Source organism: Pseudopipra pipra, chromosome 19 (assembly GCF_036250125.1).
Source record: "Pseudopipra pipra isolate bDixPip1 chromosome 19, bDixPip1.hap1, whole genome shotgun sequence".
Lineage (NCBI taxonomy): Eukaryota > Metazoa > Chordata > Aves > Passeriformes > Pipridae > Pseudopipra > Pseudopipra pipra.
This window is the reverse complement of record NC_087567.1, coordinates 10,674,011-10,697,663: the sequence shown is the minus strand read 5'-3', so window position 1 is coordinate 10,697,663 and position 23,653 is coordinate 10,674,011. Positions and strand designations below refer to the sequence as shown.

The following is a 23,653-nucleotide window of genomic DNA, read 5'->3' as shown; positions in this document are numbered from 1 at the left end:
CTGGGGGACAAGGTGGCATCGGGCACAGGGGGGATCCATGGGCTGGGAGGGCTTTTCCAAGCTCAGTGATCCTGGGATTCCTATCACAAAGAATTCCCAAACTGAATCACTGACCTGGTGTCTTTGTGATAATACTGAGCTTGAAGGATTTGGCTTCACACTGATCATCAGTGGCATAAAAAATACGAGGTGAGAAGGAACAACACCCAAAAGAAGTCGAGCTTTCCCTCCCTCCCCTCTCCCTATTCCAAGCATGACATGTTTCCCAGAGCCAAACCCAAAGGATGTGCTGGGCTGCTGTGATGGAAATGGTTCTCATGTTATTTTTTCCCCAGAGGAGCAGCCATGCTCCAAGCACCAACAGGATGGGAGAGGGGAAACATTAAAAAAAAAAAAAATTGCTTTTGGTGCTGGACCCCTGCAACCTCTTCTAGAAAGGATCATTTTTTCTCCCACCAAAACAATCTCATCCCTCCCATTTTATCCCAAGTTATCTGCAGGGAGTGTGTCCATCAGGGCTGGGTGGCCTCTCCTCCTGCTGTCAGTTTTTTAAAATAAAGTGCAGGATGGAGCCTCTGTGAGGGCCCTGGAATGGGTAAGATGGGCTGAATTCCTGCCAGAGCTGCCCCACAGACCTACTGCATCCCCTCAGAGCTGGCTGGGCCAGCCCAGGGTGCCCAGCTGCCCCTTTGGGGTGTCCTGCTTGGCCCTTTCTGATCCTGGGAAATGCTCCTGCCCTTCCAGCAGCACAGTTTGGAGGGAATGGTGTCCTGCCATCCATTGCACAGCTCTGAAAGGAAGGGGTGCCCACTCAAAGCGAGCCTTTTGGGGGCTCTGGGGAAGAATTCAAATCAAAAATAACCTTGGAGCCCAACGCTCATAATCACAGCACTGCCACAGGCAGCTTAAATCTCTCCCAATCCCTTGAATCCAACGTGCTCCAGTTTACAACTGTGAGCAGAGCTGAGCAGGGCACAGGGAGGTTTTTTTATTCTAAATTAAACTTGGATGTTTTGGTGAACTTGTCTCTTTTATAATAAATATTTTCCCCCTAAAATTATGGAATTGTCTGTTTCGTTTCAAACTCTTTCTTCACCCCAGGATTCAGAAAAGAGTGATGGTTTTTTAATGTGGAAATTTCTCGCACAGGTTCGTTTGTCCCTTGAGCCAAATACCATTTTATGTTCCTTAAAGATTTATTTATTGATACTTTTTTGGCCCACCTGATGAGTTACACAACTACATATCAGAGAGGGGATGTAACCAGCAGTTTAAAAACCTTTTGAGAAGTGACTCCAAGCAGCCAAAGAAGCTTTATCAGCATCCCACTGATTTATTTAGCACATACAATGATTTACTGCAGCCTTTGGGTTATGCCTGAAGGATTTTTTAATTTTTCTTTTCAGCTGTTTTTTTTGGTCTCCTCTGAAAAGTTGACACATGCAGCCACTATTGTTTTCTATTCTAATCTTTTTAAGTTTTTAGGGTTTAAATCATCTCTAATAAATAAAAACTTTCAGTTCAAACATGGCAAGGAAACTTTTTCTTTCCAACTGCTCCTGACCATGGGGCACTTTAAAGGTTTGGGGGTTTTTTCTGTTTTCTGCTTCTGTTTCTTCAGTAATTAAGAAACCACTTGAATGAGAGAATATATACAAATATATCTTGCCAATCTTGGATCCTTTATTACTTACAAAGCCAAACTCCTTTGACATTTCTGACAAATCCCATTAATTTTTTTCCCTCTTGCACTCTCAGTTTCCAGCTCTCAGCCCAAGCTGGAAGTGCTGAAATGGCAGAATCACTCGGGATTTTAACCCTCCTGAGATTTCCAGTAACATTTGGGCAGCCTGGAAGGCCAAGCTCAGGATATTTTGGAATTACTCTTGTCATACCTGTGTCACTCATGAGTGGGGGGGGGACTATTAAGGTTTGTCACTCCCCAAGGCATTGCCTGGAGTGGTTTTGGGGTTGGAGCATTCCTTTGTTATCGGGGAGCTGACCCCAGCAGCTGCTGCAGAGACACTGAAGGAGATGCTCCTTTGCCTGGAAGAATTTCACTTTGAAGAGCATTCTTTGTTGCAGATCCTCTGATTTTCTCAGCCCCTGCTGTCAGGGAGGGAGGTGGTGACTGGGTGATGGTGTTTGGTTGCAGGTTGGACTTGATCCTGGAGGCCTTTCCCAGCCTTAATGATTCTATGATTCAATGGTCCTGTGAAGTCGGGTCAGTCCTGATGTAAAGATGGGAAACCAAAGTGTTTCAAGTGTAAATAATTTGTTAAGAACAGTGGCAAGGTCAAGGTGAAGACACAGAGCTCTCAGCTCCTCCTCTGGTGCCCAACCCACCATCGTTCCCTGCCCTCTGTGAGGATAAAGCTGCTGGTTCCCATCTCCTGGGGCAGCTTTTCCAAGGCAGTGACTATTGGGATTTTTAGAAACACTCATTGTGGGGCAGGGTGGCACCTCTACAAGCTTTTCCAAACAAGCCCCTCTGCATCATGAGACCTCTTCTCTCACCGTGAAGGTTTCAGAGCCCTCTCAGATCCAATTCCCCTGGTGCTAAAATGCCTTCAGTGCCAGTTTGCAGGGGAAAACTTAAACAGTTTGCAGGGAAAGACTCTCCCAGACTCCAGTGAATTTCCCAGTTGATAAATACACCGTGGACAACTCCCAACCCTTCCATTTCCAAAGCCATAAACAAGCTCCAGGCCATTCTGGGTTGGAATCCCAACCAGAGTAGCAAAGCCCTGATGTCCAACCCATTATCTCATGTTAAATACACTCCTGTTCTATATGATTAATCTGCTTTCTCCTTAATTGAAGTGTGACACACAAAGCAAAAGATGTTAATTGAATTTTATAGCTCATGGAAGTTGCCAGGTTCCTGGGAGATAATTTTTCTGAGGGATAACTTATCTTTTCAAGCTTTATTTCTTCTTGGGGTTTGGAAGCACTGAAGGGGAACTCACTCAAAGAGACAACACATTTATTTGTTGGCTTTGGTTTCTCGCAGCTAATGGCTATTTTATTTTTCAGAAAACATGTCTAGCTCTGCTCTTAACTACAGTTACAGTAAAAATCTCATAAAAGAGAAAAAAAAGCTGTTCCCCAAACCCCTGAACTCGAGCCTTATCTCAGATTTAATCTCAGTTTGAAATGAGAGCTGACTCCTGACCTCTCCCAGTTGAACCTCCCATCACCTGCCAGACTTCTTCTCTGAAATACAGCTTTTGTGTCCCCTTGTAACTGAGACTGCATTTAATTTACAGTAATCCCTTCTAGAAAAGATTGCTCTGAACTCGTGCTTTGCTGCACATGATCAATTAAGAGAGGAAAAGAGCTGATTAGAGGGACTCTGATAGCAGTGACTATTATAAACCATTCTGCATTGATTTGGGTTGTTTAGAAGGGGTTTTTTTCACACACTGAGTATTGATCAGCATATGAAAATAAGACATTTGAAAGGTAATTGCTTCTCCTGCAAGTCCATGCAATGCATTGAAGATGTGGTGTGTGATCCTCAGCAGACACATTAAACTGACCCAGAGACAGAAATTCTGCTCCAGAGAGATGTGAACTCTCCAGCACATCAAAGACACTTATTTGGCAAAACCTCTGCCAGTGCTGCCTGGAAGATCAGATCCCACAGCTCTCTTCCTAATGTCTGCCACAAGCTTGACCCTCAGCTGTCAGAAAAGTATTAAATAAAAAAAAAAAAAGGGGGAATTTGATGCTTTGAAGACAGGCAGCTCCACTTATTTCCTGCATCACACTGGGGTAGGTAATTCATGGCTCAGCCAAATAAGTTTGGAAAAATAATATATATATTTATGTCATTTATAATAATGTCAATAATTGCTTGCAAGCTCTTGAAAAGCAGCACTTCTTGATTTCTAGTTGATTCATTAATTTGGGGTCCACTATTGACAAAAAAAAGCCAAACATGGCACTGATAATTCAGTTCATCCCTTCTTACCTAGTGAATCCCTGTTTCCATGGGCAGGAAAAGCCAGAGGGCTCATTGGCAGGTTTATTAGAGGAGCTAATTGCATTTTTATTAATGGACCTGCTAAATATTCTTATTAGTGGACTTGTCAGGCCTGCAGCAACTGTTTTGCTTCTTGTTATGCTTTTAGCCTTAGTGTTCACCAGAGGCACAAGGTCAATTTAATTAAAGAAAGATGCTAATCAGTTTGGAAGTGATAGTTTAATACAGAATATGGGAAGAAAAAAAAGAGAAAAAAGAAAAACAGAGAAAAGGACAACAAAATATTTCCAGGTGTTCTCCACATTCCACCACAGTCTGTTGAGGAGGGAAATCCTGGACCATTTTGCACAACCAAAATCTGAGATCACAGAATCATGGAAAGGTTTGGGTTGGAAGGGACCTGAAAGCTCATCCAGTGCCACCCCCTGCCATGGGCAGGGACACCTTCCACTAGCTCAGGTTGCTCCAAGCCCTGTCCAACCTGGCCTTGGACACTTCCAGGGATCCAGGGGCAGCCACAGTTTCTCTGGGCAACCCATGCCAGGACCTCCCCACCCTCCCAGGGCAGAATTTCTTCCCCAAATATTTGTGCCCAGAGCAGCAATCACATCTGCAACACCACTGCTTCCAGAAAAACTTCATCAGCTCCCCAGAAGGTCTCTGGTTCAGCCCCAACCCTTCCCATGTTTGCCTTCCTGAGCCTCCCTGGTGCCAGATGACAGAGTGTCAGGCACAGCCAAGTCCAGGCTGTGCTTTTAAACTCCATCATCCTCATCCCCATTAGGAAGAAATAGAGCTCCTCACAATCCTCTCACACTCCTGCCTAATTGTGATCAATCTGCTGGGGCCTCCAGAGACAAACCCTGGAATCTGAGGCTGCTTCTGAGGAGTATTTGCATCAAAGCCCGTGGTTGTCCCCTGTGTTTTGTGCAGAAATCACACTAAGAGGCTTAAACAGGAAATCTGCTCATTTTCTACACAGAACACTTTTTATTGATTATTTTACTCCCTATTTGTTGGTGCTACAATCGTGTCTTCCACAGGAGAAAGAGGAGGAAGCAGAGGAACAAGAACACGGGCAGTCTGAGGGCAGAATTCCTGGTTCTGGTTGGGATGGGAACTGAGCAAGCAGAAAACAAAACCTGATGGAGAAGCACAACTTACAGCACAGACCTCTGTGGTTCCAAACCATTAATCATCCAAACTCTGTATGATTTCATTAAAAAGATTTGATAAGAAATCCTGCCTGTTGAATACCAGTCTCAGAGCACTAATACAGGGGGTCTCATCCACAATTCCTCTGTTTGAATGAATGAATAATGTGGATGATGTGCTCGAAAACCTGCCTCCCCCCAGCAATTTTCTGCTGTACCACGAGAGTACAGAATGTACAATACCAATTATCCACTCTGCCCAGCTACTTAAAACGTTTTGCACATGCCAGCAAATGCAAATACACAATTAGGGCATGTTTAGTTAAAAGGCAAAGCAAGATAAGGTACAACTATTATTAGCCAGAACAAAAATCTTCATGATCTTCATCCATACTGAGGGCTAATTAGGTTTGTAAAATGTGCAAATCAGCTCAGCTGATTATTTAAGGTTTGGAAACCAGTCCTGGGTTGGAAAGTACAACACTGAGGATGCTGAAGGCTGAGGGACTGTGGCTTTATGGCCATTGTTACTGTTGTCTGCACACACAGAAGCCAAGTGTGGCAGTAATTAGCATGAGGAAGTTGTGTTAACAGGAATTAGAAAAGCAGTCACAGGAGATCTTCATGACAGATGAACCATATTAAATGTCAATTGTGTCAGATGGTTTCTGTTGCTTTATGTCTTTCTGCTTAAATGTAGGAAGTAAATCAAATTCAGCTCGTTGTCAGCTCGATTTAATGACTAAAAACAGCTTTGAGGAATAAAGGGGAAAAGGATTTTCTCCCACTCTCTTGTTGAGCATTTGCCCATTCCATATCTAGAAATGCTGCATTTCTTAGTGCTTGAGATTGTCTGGGACTAGAAAATGCTTAAAGAGTTGGTGCCAGAGAAGATAAAAAGCAACTTTCTTCCAGGGAATTTGAAGCATTCTTTGCTGTGGTGAAGGTTTTGTTTTTGGGTTGGAGGTGATTCCCCTCAGCCTGAAACACAAGGTCTGCTACAAGCGTTGCTCTGATATCTAAAGGCTGGCTGATAATCCTGGCTCCAGCTCCCAGTTAGTCCCGTTGCTCCCAGGACTGGGATGTGCATCCCAAAATTTGTCCAGGACACATTTCATGTCCTTCTGGATCTGCCACCCCTGTGAGGGGTATCAACACTGGCCTTCCTGGAGGAAGCAACAGATCTATTAATACATAAATAAATAAATTTGACACGCAGAGACAAATCAGGAACCACCTCTCAACCCCTCAATAAAACATTCCTGATTACCTTAAAGCAAATTCAACACTTACAATAATAACATTTTCAAAACTATTTTTTTTTTTAGCCAAGTAAAACGTAGCTTTATCAGTATTTCATCTCTTCATCTCCTTCTTCACTTCTTCCGAATTTTAATTGTGGTTTCTTGCCCACATCCCTCCAAATCCGAGGAGGTTTCAGCAAAGCAAAGCAGAGAGGAGCAATTGGGAGCTAATGACTGGAGCAGTCTGATCTCAGGCCCAGATAAGGCAGCCTTTGCACTTGTTAAGTGTGTCTGCAGGTCTAGGAAGCTAATTAAAGCTGAGCACATTCTTCTCATCTTACAGGTACTCTGTGTCTGTGGGATATGAGATACCAAAAAAAGACTTCTGTTTCCCTGATCCTTTAACTGTGTGTCAAAGCAAGGAGCCCTAAACGAGGTTTCATCTTTCTCGAGGTGTTGCCAGGCACTAATTAGCCTTGGGACTTTATAAAAAGGGGGGAAAGTGCAGGGAAAGATTTCCATGGAGATTGGTTTCTTGCCCACTCTGTAGAACTAAGCCCTCCACGACTCGCTTGTTAGGGGCTGCTGTGACATTTATTCCCATTTTGTGGTCATTCCAGGGATGGACTCTGCACTTATTAACATCTGTTGCTGCTTCAGTGGATATTTTAGCAGCCTGACTTTTCTCACTCTCCAGCCAGGGCTGTCTGTAGCATCCCCAAAGCAGAGGGGCAGACAGAGCAATATTTACACTCCCCAGGTCTTTGTTAGTTTGGCTCAACTAAGGAAAACTTCCATCCTGGACCGGGGTTCTCCTGATAACTGGTTTATTACATCACTATAAAAAACAACAATAAATACTCCAGTCTCAGGGGAAAGTGGGCAGAGCTGACTCAAGCCACAGGTCCCAATATCCCAACCTCGGTTAAATTCCCGGTGATGTAATGGGTGGAGGAGTGGGAAGTGTCCTTGATTCCCTGATAGCCCCAGCTCTACGTGCTCAAACGCTCAGGCACTTTCTAATAAAGGGCTCTGGGAAGCTGGATGTGGATTTGGCCTACCCAGATACCCACTCTGTATTTATTTTCTTTAGGTTTTACTGTTCCATTTGCTGTGGAGGAAGGAAGTGGTGAGAGAGCCGAGCTCCGTGCCCAGCCACAGGGGCCCAGCAGTTCCCAGCATTCCCAGAGTCCCAAGGATGGGCATGTTCTTGGCAGGCTGGTGTGAGCAGCAGGCTCACCTAGAGGTGCTTATGGGTGCTGTCAAACCCTTCCCAACATGGCAAAGTTGTTCCATTCCTGCCTGTGGAATTGCCCCGTGCTCTCCTGGAATGATGCAATCACAGTCGCTTCCTTCGGTGTTTGGGGGGACTGAATCCAAAGCTTTTGGGCTTTTCTGGGTCACGAGTGCCAGACCTCAAAGTGACCTTAACTAACAATCCCTTGTTTCTCTTCCTCTTTCATGAACTTACTTTCCAGGATCAACCTCTTTCCAAAAATAATATTAATTTTGGCACCACGTCCTGCTCTGTCTCGCTCTGGTGGATGTCTGGAGCACGGAGGGTAAGAACAAAGCTCTCTGGCTTGAAAACACTTCTCCTCCAGTCACAGTTGGGTCCTTTCCTTTACATTTGTTGCATTTCTAAGAGGGAAGATGGAGTGATTTGCAGAAAGAGAACTCCAAGCCCAGCTCTAGTGGCTGGTGCAGGATCCAGCAGGGCTTTGCTGGGCTTGTTCCCATCACCCTTGGATATTCTTCAGACACGAGGGGGAATTCACAACCAGGGGCACTAATGCACAATCACCTCGATTCAACTTGCATTTATCCAATGCATTCTGCATTAAGAAAATAAATCACATAATAAGTGAAGACTAATGCACAGATAGTGGAGCACAGTGGGACAGGGATGGCAGGAGAGGCTGGTCCTGGAATGCTGTGCTCCACTTTGATGGCTGCAGTAGGAATCAGTAGCCGGAAGCTCCTGATTATAAAATTATAGCAAGCAATTAGCTGAGCATGTTTAACAGCAGAGTGACATTATTGTCAGAGAGATATTACTGCAGGAGTCAGTGGACCTTTTCATCACCTCAGAGCAAGGCTGGATGCCTTTCCAGAAGATATTCCAGGCTAAAAGCCTGGACTCAGTGAGTTGTGAATTGGGGGAAGGGATTAAACTAAGTGACAATTCATCTCTCACCTTAAACTTCCATGAGTCAGATAAAGATACTTATTCCTTTGAATGCACCAGCTTGAAGCCGTGACAGAGTTTTCCAGGCTGGTTGGACTGCAGGGTGGGTGTGATGAGATCACAGTATTTGCTCCCAGAGCAAAAGGACGGGAGCTGGTTGCAGAGCCGAGCTCTGTTTGCAGCCTGGAGCTCTGCTGAGACCCTGCAAGGGAGAAGAGCCCCTTTGTTTTTCATTCAGCAGCTCTCAGGAAGCCTTGTCTCCTTCCCTGTCCCCCTGCAAACAACAGGGAAAGGATGTGGGCTATAAACCCTGCTGGGGGAGAAGATTCCCTGGCCATCAGCCCCTTTGCCCCATCACCAAACCCTTCAAAGCTTCCCAAGCTCTGGGGACGGGTCAGCACCAACCCACCATGGCCCAGGATGGAGAAATGCTGCTGTCATTTGTCACCAGCACCCTTTGGGTTGATTTAACCACAGGAACTGATTCGTGCTGGGCTGGGATTCCAGAGATGAGGGTGGGATGGGATGGGCAGCAGCAAAGGGATGCAGGGGTGACTGTTCCATGTGCAAAGGGCAGGGCAGGGCAGGAAGGGTGAGATGGAGAAGTGTTAGTGCTCCACCAGCTTATCTGCTGGGTGGAATTCGGGGGCTGGGCTTGAGGGCTGGGTTTTTCTTTTCATGTTTCCTGTTGACAAACATTGCTTTGCTCTTCCTCTCCTGGGGAAGAGCTGATTGCCTTCCCTCCTTCCCTCCCTCTCCACCCAAACCCTGCACAGTGCAGATGTTCCAGCTGTTGGGGCTTGGCTGAGCTGGGAGCACCTGCCCCAGCACTGGCCAGGCCTCTCCAGCACACACCATCCCAGCTTTGCACCCTGAGTTTTTGGGGAGAAATCTCACTGTTTGCCCACTTGCAGGCTTGGAGGGATGCTGATTATCCCCATGGCCTCAGCAGGCCTGACCTATTTTCCCTGCCTGTGGTTTTGTGCTCTCTTGGAGCACTGGTGCTGCTGTACAGTGAAGGGCCTTATCTGAGCCAAGTACTATTTATTTATAAGAGAGATTTTTATTTAGAGGACAAGACTTTTAAGAGCAAGCAGATTTTAAGGGCAGTAAATCACTCTGTATCTCTAGATCTTACTTATCCCCTGATGTTAAATAGATGCCTCTGAGGTTTTTTTAGACTTTTCTGGTGACTGGCTGTTTCTGGACAGCCCTGGGCTGCTGCTGCACTCCCAATCCAAGGGGACCAGGCTGATGATGCCTCAGACCCAGCTGTGGCTCAGCAGCTGTTTCAGTTTGGCTGGACCTTGAAATTAGTCCATCCCCTTGTAATTGAGTTGTCAGCATTTGCTGAGGGATCATTTATTGTGTTGTCCTGCTCGTTCCCTTCCCATTCAGACAGGAAAGTCTTATACAATAACTTCACCCCATGGAAAAGGTCATGTGCAGAGTTCACAAAACATTGTCTCTGTATTCCTTTGTTTATTGCTCAGTATCCCTATGCCCATCCCATAAGCCACAAAACGGGAAGATATTTAAAAATACTCTCTGTTTTGGCACATTCCCCTTAATTTGGCAGTATTTGGGTTGAGGCTTTTGGTTTACATTTATGGGAGTTTCAGAAACGGCAGGACAAAGCTCAGCTGGAGTTTCATAGAGAACCTCCATGAATTACCACAGGTTTTATAGGTCTCCATGCAGCTCATAAATCACTTGAGGTCGACTTGAAACTCGGCCCAGGGATGCCAAGACAGCCCGGACTGACCCAGACCGCGGCTCAGACCTTGTGCAGAGCTCCTCTGTGCCCTGCTCCTGCTCTGCCAGTGACTTTCCCATGTCCCAGCCTTCTGCCTCCAGTGCTCCACCACCACCACACCTGCCCATTCCCCTGCTTGCCATCGACCCCCGGGAGGTGACACAACATCCCCACGCCAGCGACGTCCCGTGGCAGCGACAGGGCAGAGCTGTCACCACTCCCAGCAAACTGTTCTTTCCTCTCCACATATTTTTAGTTTTTGAGTGGCAGATGTGGAAAACCGAACAGGATGATCACTCAGCGTGTACCTTGTCTCTGCTGCCTGCTGGGAAGTCACAGCAAAAATGAAAAATGAGCGAGGGAGGAATTTAGAAAACACTGAATGGCTCGAAAGGCAACGGGGCAAACTCAGTCCAGCTCCGCTGTGGTTTCACTGGTCTTGATAGAGCTGCACCAAGAGACAAATACTCAGATGTTCCACTGGTTTGTCAGCAGGCAACTGGTAAAAATCTTTTAGCACTTCTACTTAGAGAGGGATCGTTTTTTCTTCCCACAGAACTCCTGTGGGCAGGACGAGGCATTCCCCAGAGAGCAGTGGTGATCTCATCCCAGCTGACCCTGCAGAGAAACCTTTACCCTGGGCATGAGCACTGAGCAGCAAGTGCTCCCTTCTCACAGCACAGTTGCTGCCTGGTGCTCCCTTTGCTCTTGCATCGGTTTACCCACCAGGGTTTCCATGGAAATTAATACACAGTATCATACCTGCTCCATCCTGCCCAGTCTGCCTTTTTTTCCACATGCCAGCCCCATAAATCCTTGAAAAGCCTCAGATCTGGAGGGTAGTAATTACCCAGTGTCTGTGGAGCAAATCCAAGCGCACCCTGGGTCTGAGGAGCTGTAATTAGCCCTCAGCCCGTGATTAAGTGCCCAGTCACAAGGTGTAACGTAACCCTTGCAGCCACGGGATGTTTTCCTACATGAAAAGCCTTTGCAGGGATCTGAGGGGTTGAATGTAATTCAGCTGCTGTAAAATAAACCCAGAGGCAGATTTGAGGCCAGGTTTGTTGGTGTCAACCCTCTCTCAACAGGCAGCTTTCCCCCCATGTGAGGCTTTGGTGACACAACAAGGACCATCCTGCACGTGGGGTCAGGCAGTGGCCACGTGCCTGTTTGTGGGTCATGTCACAAATGTTTTGCTCCGTGCCCTGAGCCTCCTTCTCCTGCTGTGTGAACCTCTCCATGAGGCACAAGCTGGCCTGTGGATTGGGGACTTGGAAAACATCTGTGTCCAGCTCCATGGAGGGCAGAGGGGACCGGGAGAAGCAGCAGCCCAGCTCCTGGTGAAGGTGATCTACAGTGAGGTATTTGTTCCTTTTTTCCCTGTATCCTTGGAACAGCTTTCCAGCCCACCACTGGAATGGGCAGGAATACCTGACAGCCACCAGCACCTCTCTGAGTGCTCCAAGGACTGCAGGAATCCTGTGCAAGCACAACTGCCCCTAGGAAAGCTGTGAGGCCTCTGGGAGAATTCTCTTTGTTGCAAATTCAGCCACAATCACGATTTTACCAGACTGGGAGGGGCCACAAAAGGCGTAAAGGGAAATATCTAGGCTTCAAAATGACTGGGAGAAAATAGATCAGTAGGGTACAGAGGTGTGAGAGAAACAGGCTGGCACTAAAAGGAAAACCCAGGGTTCAAGGGCAGGATACTGATGGCCCAGCAGCAGGATAAAGGGATGTAACCACATGGTGACACACAGAGAAATACTTCAGTTTTCACTTCATCTCCTAAAGCTGCCTCTGGTTTCAGCCACAACCCATCACAAACACTCTGGAATTAACTGTATTGTGTTGGGATATTTTCAGTAGAAGAAACACTTCCCTCTGAAATTAAGTCCACCAAGAACTGCTTCGGAGAGGAGTCTGATCCTATTCAGAGGAGGACATGTGATTCATCCCTTTGTCCACTCCTATCAGTCAGATCTGCAGGTCCTGCCATCAGACCAATTAATTATGTCTTCCAGTGTTTACCCACGCTCACGCTGCAGGGGCTGGCAGGTTATAAAGTGCCTGCTTGGGGCAATGTAATTTCATGTCCTTCTGAAACCTCAGAAGGTACAGCAAGATCCCTGGAGCACAGAGCACTCTGTGAAGTACTGCTGAGAATAATGATAATTCATCTGCCTTGCCCAGCAGTTTTAGTTTGCATTCCAAGCGTGATTTTATGTAGGACTCTGGAATTTCTCATTAACTGTGGTACAATCATTTCTAACGAGTTTCTGAGGCGTTTTACAAAGGTTTGCAGCTGGGCCATGTGGCAAAAAGGGGTTGAAGTTGGACATAATTAAAATTAAGGCGGCTCAATAACACTAATTCATCAAGGCATAATTGTGCTAGTTTGAACTTTAGCCATAAGACGTGTCAAATGGAGACAGTGAGCAGTGACTGGTGACCTGACAGCCCTTAAAAACATCTGCAGGCACAGGCAAGACCTTCTGATGAAACCTGACCCAGGCAGTTGGAGTCAGGTGCATCTGGACATCTCCACACATCCATTTGCAGTGGATGGAAGCCTTGGAGGGTGTATAACCCAGGCAAAGAATGGGAATGGGAAGCAACACCAGCACAATGAATAAATTCCATAATATATCTATTTTTTCCTGGAATCACATCCTACAGACTGTCCTTGCTCTTCACCTTCTGCTCTCCAGCTTCTGAGTGGTGAACTGGTACGAACTCCACAGAAAACACATTTCCACCCTTTTATTTTCCAGGGCAGGTATTGCAGCTTCCAGGAGGACTGGAAGGGCAAAGTTGTTTTCTCCTGGGGAGATTGCGAAGGTGAAACTTTATATCTCGCAGCTGCCTCAGTCATTCTCTTGAAGGCATGTTCACCTCACTCCTCCAGCAGCACAGACCCAGCACTGCCCTCCTGGCACTGCTGGTGCTGCACTTGAGCTGAGCTCATCAAGGACAAGACCATCTTGGGCTTCTGTTGGAAAAGAGGGGTCGATGCCTCAGCTGCAAAGAAAAGGAACTGAGTCACAGCAGAGGCTGCTGGAGAGAGGATTTTTAAAATACATCATTTTCTGTTTCCAGTTCTGGTGAGGAAACAGGCAATTGCTGCCTTAAAAAATTAAATGCCGTGAAATTTCAAGCTCTCTTTGTTTCTCATAAACATCTTGCGACTTGTGACAGAGGTGGCTGGAAATGTCCCCTCAGAGCAGTGCCATGCTGGCCCAGAAGTGCTTGATCTGTGCTCTGGCCTTTTCTTCATGTGGGTTGGACTGGTCTCTAGTCAGATAATAAAATCATCCGGTCAACTGAGTTTTAAAAAATAAATTTGAGCGAGTCAGCCTTCATTTTGTAGCAGCTCTACCCAATCCATGCAGAGGAGTGGTTAAAACCAGGATTTGGCCAGCACCAAAGCACCATTTGCCAGCTGACTCCAGCTTTGCAGAGGGAGTCTGAAATCTTGAGCTGTGTGTCTTCGAGCTTTGGCTGAGCTCCAGCTCTACCTACTCCCCAGGAAGGCCGGTGGGTTGGTGTGTGCTCTGCTGGGTGTGAACCACGAGGAGCTGGGCTGTGTTCACACATGTTGGTGTCTGAGTCACCTCCACACTTCACCAGGTCGTAATTCCTGATGGGAAACACGCTCAGTAGTTTGGGCTTAAATGGCCATGCAGGTATCTGGGCACAGCCTTTGTCTTAGAAGGTTTAATTCATCTCTAATCCTGTCTTATATGGACTTGCTGCCATGCAATGTGATCTGCAGTTATAGCACCCCTGGAGCTGAGGGAATGCCCTGACACCCACTGAACACTGAGCATCAAACCCTGTGGCCATATTTTTAGTTAAAGAGCCTCACAAAGCCACCAGTGCTTCTCAAAAGGACTTCTAGGTTTAAATCCAAATAATTTGAATGAACTTGTCCATTTCAAAGCCAAGCAGGAATTCCACCCCTTTCACCTGCTTGTGTTGGTGATGGAGCCCCGCTCGTCCCTCCCTGCCCCACAGCCCGCCCCAGGCAGTGGGAACAACTACACAGCTGCAGAAGAAAAGCCAATAGCAGGACTGAAATATTCCCACAGGTTTGTCTTGACTTAGATCTCCCAGATAACGTCTGATGATCATAAAATACGGTGCCAGGTGAGATAATATCACTAATTAGAGGGACACCGTGCCCAGTCTTCAGCCAACTCTTGTGAAGCTCCATGAGGTCATTCATGAATAGGCTCCAAGGAAAAAAAGGCAAAGTGTCAATAGGAATGACTTTCTTCAATAGATTCACCTGTGATAAGCACATTCCAGTGACTCAGTGCAGGATAAGTAGGTGCTGGAATTTTCACATCCACGAAACAGTAACTAGGATAAAAAAATCCAGTAAATGCCTTTTTTTTTTTCCCTCCACTGATTGTATTTGAAATGAAAGATAAGCATAGGAAGTCTGAGGCAGAAAACAAACTTCCAGTGTGTGTGGATACTCACAGTCACCCCAGGATGCTCTGCCCATGAGGTAATACCTCGTGGGATGGCGGGGGAAAAAAAAAACCCATCCACAAAATTGCTTCCAGTCGGTTCTGAGGCAGGTCCTGAGCGACCAAACTGCCTGTCCTTTGAAACCATTCCAGATCACATCAGTTGTGTTCTGATTCAGAGTGGAATTTGTTTTTCCCATCATGTGAGGGAGCAAACGTGCAGCCCAAGAAGGGCGATGTCAGCTCGGACGCAAACACGCTCTGGGAGGGGAGCGATGCCACAGACCCGCCAAGCAGAGCAGTGGGCTCAGCAGCAGGGTCAGTTCTGCATTGCCTCTTGGACAAAACCATCTTTGAAGGATTAATAACGAACTGAAAAGCTCGCTGGAAACGTCTCCCTTGTTTGTTTTGGCTTCCAGAGCATTTCTAAGTGTAATTACGAGCAGTTGAGAAACGGAGAGGGTGAAAAAATCTTGTGGCTGGTTCTGCACAGGGCGGTGGCTGAGGAGACCTGGGTTGATTTCTAACCTCTGTCACAGCCCAGTGTCACACAAAAGAAGAGATTTGAATTCATCTGCAGCTCATTCTCTATGAACAGGGCTGAAGCTGCCCTTGCCTGCTCAGTGCCTGGTTCCACAGCCCCTTGCACAGAGGTACCATGGGCCCTTCATGTCCTGCTGGTGTTGATGTAATTCAGACAGTGATAATGATACAGCCATTTTTAAGGGTCTCCTGTGCTTATATATCCATATAAAAGCCTCTCTTAGCAGCACCATGCTGCTTCAGAAGGGGAAAATCCAACACTCCTGCACACAGCTGCACGTCCTTTTAAGCCAGAGGACACAAGTGGATTTGTGCTGTGCAAGAACCAATGTCTTCATTAAGATCCATGTTTGCTGGGCAGTGACAAATCTTTCCCTCAGAACACGGTGATTAAGGTTTAATTTTATTCGGGATTACAGGCGGCTCCCTTTGCAAACCAGCCCTCGTCCAAGTTGGGGCACATATTGCCTGGAAATGAACATTCCTCTCCGACTGCTTAAGCAGCTTTGGATAAGAAATGATGGTCTCAGGAAGATTAGGAGCGTAAGAAAGGTCTCTGGGCTAAGAGCACGTTAAGAGAAAGTGGCATCACGGGTTCAGGAGGAAACGCTGCCACCTGTGAGGGGCTGAATCTTCCAAATCACTGGGAGAAGGGGAAAGAATGGATTAGTGAAGGTGAGTGTGATAATAACCAAATATATATGCATATATAAATCATCAGCAGGGCCTCAGCCTGCTCAGAGAACCAAATCAGTGGTTCTGGAGGTTTTATTGTGTGGCAGCCTCACACAAAATGAAGTTACAGGTGACAAACACAGGAGGGTCTTGCCCAGATCAGGAACTGGGTGTGGAAGATGAGCAAAGGGCTGGAGGAGAAGCAGAGCAGAGGCAAAGGAAGTGATGGCTCCCAGGGCTGCCCAGCAGAGCTGGGATGCAAAACTTTGCCACATTATCCAGTTCCCTGTTCATGCAGATCCACCTCCTCTGGTGCTCCTCCTGGATACTGTCTTATTCTGCCAGAAAATGGTATTTAAATACAGCACATCATTATTTATTCTTAAACACACATGTTCTTAGACACACATGTTCTTCCCCCTCTGGGAGCAGTGGGAGGAGGGCAGTGTGGATATTCCACAAGTTTATCACTCTCTCTGCAGTGACAGCTTTGATTTGTGAAACAGCTTGGAATAAAATACCGGCAATTTTTCATGGAAAAACTAGTGGACATGACTTGTGTGTGTTTCAAAGAGAACAGCAGAGAGCTGAAAGGCCTGGACACAGCTGAGTGCCAAAATCCTGGATGGATATAAAACTTAGCATTTTCAACTCAGAGAAGTAACATTAGAATCATCCCTAATTAAGCAGATTCAGCTTGTTTATTGTTCTCAAGTATCTTCAGCTCTGCTCATCAATTTTTCACATTATTCCTTGGCTGTTTTCTCATGTTCAGTCTCTTGCTGGTTTGATGTTTTGCTCTCTGGAGATTCCTTTCACAAATTTATATTATTTCCTTAAAGAAATCTTTTTTTCACAGTTCCAAATGAGTGTTGTCACTGTGATAGGGTGTAGGGAGAGCACAAAGCCAGGCAGTGGAAACTCCTTTAACTTAATGCCATGGAAAAACCCCTCTGGCTTCCTGTCAGTCAAAGAAGGTCAAAGGCAGTCAGAGCTCCAACTCTGTCAATGGATCCTAAATCCAGTATTTAATATCGACCCCCATCTTCACAAACCCCACATGGACAATGGTGACAGTGCTCCTGACATCAGGGTGATGAAATACAACCAGGAGACTGAAATGACTTCACACAGCAACCACTGCAACAGAACTGGAAAGGACCTTTTGTGGGTTTAATGAGTTATTTTAGTAGTAAGGTTTTGGTAGAGGAGCTCTGGGCAGGCAGGAGGGGGGGATTGAGGGGCAAAGCTGGACTGTCTGGGTGCTTGGGGATATTTGAGACTGGTGTTGTAGGTGTTCAGAGCAGATTTTGGGCTCACCTTGGCTCCTTGGCTGTGGGGAGGAGGTTTGCTGGGCATGTCCTGGACCAGCCCCTCACTCAGGTGATGGACCAAAGCTGACCTTCAGCTCTGGACGAGGTTTTTGGTGACCCATGTTCAACTTTGGAGGAGATTTCTGAAGATTCATCTTCGTGTGATCTGTTTTAGCCCAACTCTGAGCACAGGGTGATAGAAATGCTCCCAAAGAGCAGTGCTGGTACCTGGGGATGCCCACACATGGAAAGCCAGGCTTAGACATCCCCAAGGCTTTGGGAACATCACTCACATGGACCTGGGACCTGCTGCCATCACTGCCTCTGTCCCTGCTGAGCCTGGGGGTGTCCTTCCTGAACTGAACTAAAATCTAGAAGCAGCACCATCAAATCAGACAAAGACCAACTGGAACATCCTGGAGAAGAGAGTGTTCCAAGTGACCCTGGTGGTGTGTAGGGAAATGGCTGTGGGATGACCAGAACTCACATGGGAACTCTTTTTTAATAAAATGAAGGGGGAAGGAAGAGAACTATTCAGACTTTTCCCTTGAAAATTTCACAAAATTACTTTTCACACACTTAAATTATCTCCACCTTCGTTTCATATATGAAAAATCTGTGCCTACAGAATGAGTCAATAAAAGCCAATAAAATGAGAACAGTATGAGACAGATCTTTGGATTGTATAAATAAAGCACGGCTGAGGTGACATCATGGGGGCAACAGTGATTTATACCAGCTGAGGATCTGGCCTGTAAACTGGGAATAACTCCTTCTGCTCTGTGATTTATGCTCTCCAGTTATTGACTGCTTAGAAATAAGCCCTCTGTTATAAACAATCTGGGAAGCAAAGAAGGCAATTGTGTCTTAATGAGACCATGGTTCAAAGCACTGCCCTGGTACATTGACCCTTCTATAGATCACAAAGTCTCCTTGATTTAATTACCTTACAGAACCCCAGACTAGACAGCTCCAAAACTCATTTATGCCCTGATCTTTCTACTTTTTTTTTTATTATTATTTTGGTGCATTTATAGTGATTTATAATTCAGCCAAGGGAGTCTTCAGGCAGCTGATGAGAATTGTTTAGAGGGGTTTGCAGTTTGTATGCAATTATATTTTTTCTTAAGGAAAAAGAAAAAAAAACCAAAGCACATTTTGAGACTTTAAAGGTCTTGTCTCATTTCCCAAGCACAAATAATAAGCAGTTCTGCCTTTTGAGTGTAAAGGACTAGAAACTTCAAGGGTAGAATTAGGGGAATTTAAATCAGAGGCGAGACACTGCACACATTGGAAATGTTCCTATTTGAAAGTTCACAATTCAGCCTTGCACACAGCTTTCAGCAGCTATTACAGGATTGTTCCACTAGGATTATCTCATCTACGAGGATATTTATTTTCCCCTTCCAATCTGTGGCATAAAGCAGTGGAAATAATACGATGTTCCCTTTCATTCACAAACGACGAGTCTCTGCCGTCTCAGGATCTCTCACAGGGCTCTAATGAGATTTAAGTCTCAAAACATCCCCAAAAATTAATAAAACAACCAATATTCCCTCTTGATTTCTTCTGGATCCACAGTACACTGCAACTAAACAGGCAGCAAACAGCCCTGGCCCCTCTCTGGTGCTTCCTCGGTGCTGCAGCCCGCGGGATTTCATCTCCCCCCCGGGCAGGAAGGGATGCTCAGAGTCATAAAATCATAGAACCATGGAATGGTTTGGATTGGAAAGAAAAGATCATCTTGTTCCACACCCCCTGCCATGGGCAGGGGCAGTTTCCTCTAGCCCAGGTTGCTCCAAGCCCTGTCCAGCCTGGCCTTGGACCACCAGGCCAAGTGTGACCCAACCAGGACCACTGACCTGGACTGTGGGATCACCCCCTGTGCCCAGAGGTGGCTGGTGGCCACTCAACCAGCAGGGCAGCTGTCCTTATGCTATCAAAAGTCTTGATAAATATCCAATAAACACCAGCCTCCCTCCTGAACCTTTGACAAAAGTCTCCTCCCGAAGGTTCTCCCCCATCTCTGTGCATTCCGAGATTGAGCCACAGTTGCCCAAGTCCCTGCATGATTTAAAAGTTGAAATCCCAGGGCATTTTCATCATTTGCAGTTGGTTTCCAGAGGTTTTTACTCAAAAACACAATTCTCACGTTTCTTCGACATTCCCTTCCAGGCATCACCTACCCCAGTCCAGGATCTCCTCCTCTCCCCGTACCCACCCCTTGGCATTTTCCAGCCCTTTTCTTTCTCTGAACACACTTCGTTGGAATTTTCAGCCCTGAATATCATGGAGTGACCTTGGCACAACTCCCAGTGTCTGTCTGGGTCTCAGGGGCCCCAAAAGCAGGAGCCTGGTACAGGAATAGGTCAGGTCCCTTTGCCCTGGCCAGGAGCACAATTACCTGAGCTCAGCAACTGCCCTGCCAGGTGTCACATTTATACACTGCTGTTAATTAGCTCATGCCGTTAATTAGCACCAATGGAACTGAATTTTGAGCAGAAAGCATCCCTCTTTTGGGCATATTTATACCCTGTGAATATATTTTTCTTTAATTTCAAGTCCCTTCAGCAGAAAGATCTACTCCCTCAGGAGTGGAGCCTCGTGGGCAGAGTTGCAGTATATAATAAGAAAAGGACTTTAACCCCTGCTGCAAACCACATATTAATACTTAATAAGCCCCTGCCTTCTCTCAAAACAAATAAAATATTATTGCTCTCTGAGCTGAAATACATTTAAATGGAGCAGAGATTTATGATTTTCCAAAACAAACAGTCTTCAAGTGAAGTTCTTTTGCAATTGTTTTAGAGACACTTCTGTGGATTGGATGGGGGCCTAAAAATAATTGTAGATTGTAAGATCTGACAATACCAATAATTACACTTCTGTAATTAGCCTAAGCATCCCATTTTCCTCTGGGTATCAGGACTCCCTTCTCCTCCTTGATGCTGAGGCTATTTTAATGTATTCTAGTTGAACACTTAAACCTCAATCACAGGCTCGTCTGGGGAATATAGCCTTGTATTTTTAGGGCTGGAAAAGGACACAGGGAACTTGTTTCTCCCTATTAAAGTGATAACAAGTGTCTCTAGTAATAAAGGGGGGGGGGAAGAATCCTGAGGATTCATAGCTCCCTTGAACCACAGACTGGATCTAATCCTTTAGTGTTTTTCCCCATTATGTTTTATGATGACATAAAACATTTTCTGCCTTCTTGATGTCTTTGTGTTTTGGTTTGGGGTTTTTTTTGTTGTTGTCAGGGTTTTGTTTTGTTTTGGTTTGGGTTTTTTTTGTTTGGTTTTGGGTTTGGTTTTGTTTGGTTTGTTTCAGTTTTGTTTGGTTTCGGTTTGGGGGGGTTTTGTTTGTTTGTTTGTTTTGTCGTTCTTGTTGTTTTTTGGGGGATTTCTGTTTGTTTGGGGCTTTTTTTCTTCATTCAGTGCAAGAAAAGGGGAGAAGGGAGAATATTTTACATCGTGGTGGTCAGTGGCAGGTGGTTTAGCTCTGGCACAGCCAAGAACAACCTTCAGGCTGCAAAGTCACTGCTGCCTACCTGTTTTTCTGCAGAGCTCTTTCAACAGTCATGAGCCAGATTTCAGATGCTCTCTGGCCCTGTGTGCTGCCAGGTCCTCATCCAAATGCCAGGGCTGGACTGCACAGCTCAGATGGGATCTGCTGAAGTCACCAGGGCTTTGGGAACCCAACACCTGCAGGACACAGAGCTCAGACCTCGAAGACCCTCTGGAACACTGGTCACCGTGGGGCTGCTAATTATGGTAATCAAAGGTGACATTTAAAGGGGTGGCATTCAATAAATGCCACCACACTGCCTGACCCAGCTGAGGGCCTGGCACCTGGCAAACCACGAGCAGCACAACCCCCAGAGACAAAATCCAAAAGGAAAAACGGGTCTGTGAGGAAAGAAAAATGACCCCAATAAGAGCAGAGCGCAGCCCTGCCGTGAGTCAAAGGGCTCAAATGGCTGCGAGCAAATCCTAGGCATTATCTGCCAAAATAGGAGTGGAATTATGCCTGTGAGTCCCTTCAGGGGACAGGGGTGAAAGGTGCACTCATGGCAGGGTTTCCCTGTCTCCCTGCAGTGGGATTTGCAGTGTTCCTTCAGCCAGGGGCTTTGCCCCTCTCCCCCCTGGGTGCTGCCCTCCTGCCCTGCCCACCCAGAGCTTGGGTGCCACTGGCACGACCATAAAAGCCAACCCAACCTGCTTTTTTTTACCCCACAGATGTGACAAGAGGAACAAAACCTGTGGGGATGGACCTTACTGACGATGTTTTGCATTAACTGCAAACCAACCCAGCCCAGCAGAGCTTTGGGAAGGGAGATTGGTTTTGGTGTTATTGCAGCAACCTGGGGCTTCTCTAAACATTAACCAGGCCCTGCTGCACCGAGCAGAGATGCTGAGGGGACAAAGCCCTGCTTGCAGGGCATCCCTCCCCCTTGGTTTTTCACTCAGTATTTTTTTAAGTGCTCGGTTTTCAGCTCTCCCAAAGTGCTGGGGACTCCTCTCCAGGCAGCAGCTGAGCAGGCCTGTTTATTTATAAGAATCAACCAGAGCCACACAAAAGGTTATGGCCACGGGCCAAACGTCTTTGACATCATAGCCTGTCATTAATGGCATAAATCCTCCGTGATTTCATTTCCCAGCAAGCTAACCAGCATCTATCACAGATTATTTTAAAGGAAAAAAAAAGTCCAAACATTTACCTTCAACCCCCCAAACAGATCATATCGTTCTATTTTGCCTTCCCAATATTAAATATATTCTCTTGCATGTGGCGTTTTTATTGCAGGTTGTGACCAGTCAAAGAGCTTGGTTCAGAAAGAGATATGCCCAGAAAGAGAAATTTTCTCATTGTTCCCTAAGGGGAAAAACAAAAACGACATTTCATTTAACAGAACTTTCCCTAACGACTGTACTTTGCTGTTTCAGTGTATTTTTGTCTGCCAGATCCCCGTCTGGCCATTCATTTTGAGGGAGAGAAAAAATTAAAAGGCTGTTCTCTGTGCCACAGCCTCTTCAGTGTGAGAACATTTAATGTGGACAGGCTGGAAAAATTGTCCTTCAGACCATATTTGTCCCTTTTTCTCCATAAAATGATCATGGTTATGTGGAAAACATTAGGAAATGACTCTGAGCATGAAAGGACTGATATACATTCATACACCTGAATATCATTATTAAAACTCCTTCTTGTTTAAAGTCTTCCTGACCTTGATATATTTGCTGCTGGACATACATAAGACAGACAAAAAATATTTGATAACAATATTAGATATTTGACCAATCATTGCTGGTTGCTCTAGACTGGGCCTAAAATGCCTGAGACAAAGTTTTCCAACCAGGCACTAAACCTGCAGGGGTAAACCAGGAATTCTTCTACATTTATGTGAACAGGCAGAAAGTCAGAGAGTGGGGTTTGATCTCCCTTTTTCTGAAGGTGAACTGAAATTGCTCCAGATTGCACCATTTGGGATCAAAAGCCCCTGACAGGTCTCCTGCCTCCAGGAGCAAATGTCCATGAGGGTGTGAGCTCTCACTTATCAGCTCCCATCTCAAACCACCCCAGGAGAAGGTAATGACTCCCAAATACAGATGAATCCTGAGATCCCAAGGAATTCTAGGGAGTCACACTTGGGATCAGCCCAGGTCCATGCCAGCTCTGCTGCTCCCAGGGCAGAATTCCACTGGCAGAGGCAGAGGGCAGGAGCCTCCTGGTGCCAGAGCAAACTCCTGGAGGCTGTGCTGGCTCATCCCTGGTGGGTCCCAGGGAGAGGGAGGATCCCACGGAGCAGCATCACACAGTGACAGTGCTGAGGGGCTGGGGCAGTGCAGCCTGGGCATCCCCAGCCTGAGAAGATCAAAGTGAGTGTTCCCAGTGCAGAAAATGATACCCAGGAGCCCACCTGAGCACACACACAGTGTCCCCACTCCCTCTGCTCAGCAAGGACAGAGCTGGAGCTGGACATTCCAGCACAATCCCAAAGTTCCCATCTGAGCCATCGCTCCTGCCTTCATCCCACCTCAACCCTGCACCCAACAGCCCTCACCACCACCAAAGAGTAACAAAAGGACCTCCCACATACCTTGGCAAATATAAATTAGATGTTTCCTTTTTTTGAGTGGTCTGGAATCTCAGGAGGATCTGCAGGCAAACGCTACCCAGATGTGCAGACAGCACGGATGTGTCAGAGCTCTCATGTGAGAGCCAAAGTTAAAATATGCCTGCAAAGCACCAGTAGCTTCATTCTTATGACTAACACATCCCAAAGGTGCCATAACATGCACTGATGCAATGAA

General features: G+C 46.2%; 2 long non-coding RNA genes across 3 annotated transcripts; one reads left to right on the top strand and one right to left on the bottom strand.

The window, feature by feature from the left end:
- Positions 1–763: 763 nt before the first annotated feature.
- LOC135424671 (uncharacterized) lies at positions 764–23,653 on the bottom strand. Of its 2 annotated transcripts, none has more exons than XR_010435315.1 (3): positions 23,440–23,653; positions 20,890–21,043; positions 764–2,231 (listed from the first exon to the last, which is right to left on the bottom strand). It is a non-coding gene; the product is annotated as an uncharacterized LOC135424671 (long non-coding RNA). The 2 variants fall into 2 exon arrangements; XR_010435316.1 differs by lacking the exon at positions 764–2,231 and adding an exon at positions 4,959–8,221.
- LOC135424670 (uncharacterized) lies at positions 11,281–18,003 on the top strand. The gene is made up of 2 exons (XR_010435314.1): positions 11,281–11,691; positions 12,810–18,003. It is a non-coding gene; the product is annotated as an uncharacterized LOC135424670 (long non-coding RNA).